Source organism: Tupaia chinensis, unplaced genomic scaffold, assembly GCF_000334495.1.
Source record: "Tupaia chinensis unplaced genomic scaffold, TupChi_1.0 Scaffold142543_1, whole genome shotgun sequence".
NCBI classification, from domain to species: Eukaryota; Metazoa; Chordata; class Mammalia; order Scandentia; family Tupaiidae; genus Tupaia; species Tupaia belangeri.
The window spans coordinates 95,975-97,999 of record NW_006202392.1 but is presented as its reverse complement, the minus strand read 5'-3'; the positions used below and the strand labels follow the sequence as shown (position 1 = coordinate 97,999).

At 41.8% G+C, this 2,025-nt stretch overlaps 1 pseudogene; it reads left to right on the top strand.

Moving 5' to 3' along the window:
* Positions 1–1,525, top strand: part of LOC106733274 (nucleolin-like) — a 2,912-nt pseudogene extending 1,387 nt beyond the window's left edge.
* Positions 1,526–2,025: the final 500 nt, after the last annotated feature.

Sequence of the window (2,025 nt, the reverse complement as noted above, 5' to 3'; positions counted from 1 at the left end):
TGGGGGGTGATTTCTCGCTTTCTGTCTCTATGTCTCTCTCTGTCTGTCTGGCGAGCACACGCGCCCTACAGTGAAAATCTCTCCAAAAAAAAACTGGTATTAGTGATGTTTTTGCTAAAAATGATCTTGCTGTCGTGGTTGTCAGAATCGGTACGTCTAAGAAGTTTGGCTATGTTGACTTTTTTTTTTTTTGAGAGGTTTTTGCTACAGGGCGTGTGCACTTGCCAGAGAGAGAGAGAGAGATAAAGAGACAGAAAGTGAGAAATCACCCCCCCAAGGGGGATGGCCATGCCACAATCCCTTATCCTCCTTTCTCCTCTCAGGATCTTGGGCACACATGAACATGCGCCCTGCATGAGTTTTTAAGCCATCAGGACCAGGACTTGAACCGCAGTCGACTACATGGGAGTCCAGCGACATAACCATTATGATAACTGCTGGTCCTGGCTATGTTGACTTTGACTCTACTGAAGATCTAGAAAAAGCTTTGGAACTCACCAGTTTAAAAGTCTTTGACAATGAAATTAAACTAGAGAAACCAAAAGGAAAAGACAATAAAAAAGATCAAGATGCAAGAACACTGTTAGCCAAAAATCTCACCTACAAAGTAACTCAAGATGAATTAGAAAGTATTTGAAGATGCCATAGAGATCAGAATAATCAGCAAAGATGGAAAAAGTAAAGGGATTGACTATATTGAACTTAAGACAGAAGCTGATGTGGTGAAACCCTTTGAAGAAAAGCAGGGAACAGAGATTGATGGACTGTCCATTTCTCTATACTACACTGGAGGGAAAGGTCAAAATCAAGACTATAGAGGTGGAAAGAATAGCACTTGCAGTGGTGAATCAAAAACTCTGGTTTTTAGCAACCTCTCCCACAATGCAACCGAAGAAACACTTGAGGAAGTATTTGACAAGGCAACTTTTATCAAAGTGCCTCAGAGCCAAAAGGGCAAATCTAAAGGGTATCATTTATAGAATTTTCTTCATTTGAAGACGCTTAAGAAGCTTTAAATTCCTGTAACAAAAGGGAAATTGAAGGCAGAGCCATCAGGCTGGAGCTGCAAGGACCCAGGGGGGTCGCCTAACCTAAGAAGTCAGCCCTCCAAAACTCTGTCAAAGGTCTGTCTGAGGATACCACCAAAGAGACATTAAAGGAATCTTTTGATGGCTCTGTTTGTGCAAGGATAGTCACTGACCAGGAAACAGGATCCTCCAAACAGTTTGGTTTTATAGACTTCAACAGTGAGGAAGATGCCAAAGCTGCCAAGGAGGACATGGAAGATGGTGAAACTGATGGAAACAAAGTTACCTTGGACTGGGCCAAGCCTAAGGGTGAAGGTGGCTTCGGGGGTCAAGGTGGAGGCAGAGGAGGCTTTGGAGGCCGAGGTGGAGGCAGAGCAGGCAGAAGTAGATTTGGTGGCAGAGGCCAAGGAGGCTTTGGAGGGCAAGGTGGCTTCTGAGGAGGCAGAGGAGGAGGAAGAGACCACAAGCCACAAGGAAAGAAAATGAAGTTTGAATAGTTTCTCTGTCCCTCTGTCTTCCCTCTTTCATTTGAAAGAAAGGACTCTGGAGTTTTAATTCTGTTACCTGATCACTGACAGAGCCTTCTGAGGACATTCCAAGAGAGTGTGCAGTCTTATGGTCTACTTAGAAAGCCGTAGAAATAATGTTTCGAGGGAGATACTCTTCTTGGTTTTGACTGGATATTCAGATAAACTTTTTAAAGAAATGAGTGATAGAGCTAACCTTTATCTGTAAGTTTTGAATTTAAATTGTTTCATTTGTTTCATTCCATGTACAAAACCATTTTTTTCTTACACATAGTTGTTTTATTGTTGTTGTTGTTTGTGTGTGTGTGTGTGTGTGTGTGTGTTTTCCGTTGGGCAATTGTAAAGGAAAGCAGAATGTTTTATCATAATTTTTGCTTCGATGACTTTAGGACAAATTTTAAAAAGTCCTAAAAAAAAAAGGATCCAAGATCCTGTTAGGGTGTGCACTCATTATCTTTCTCTATCTCATT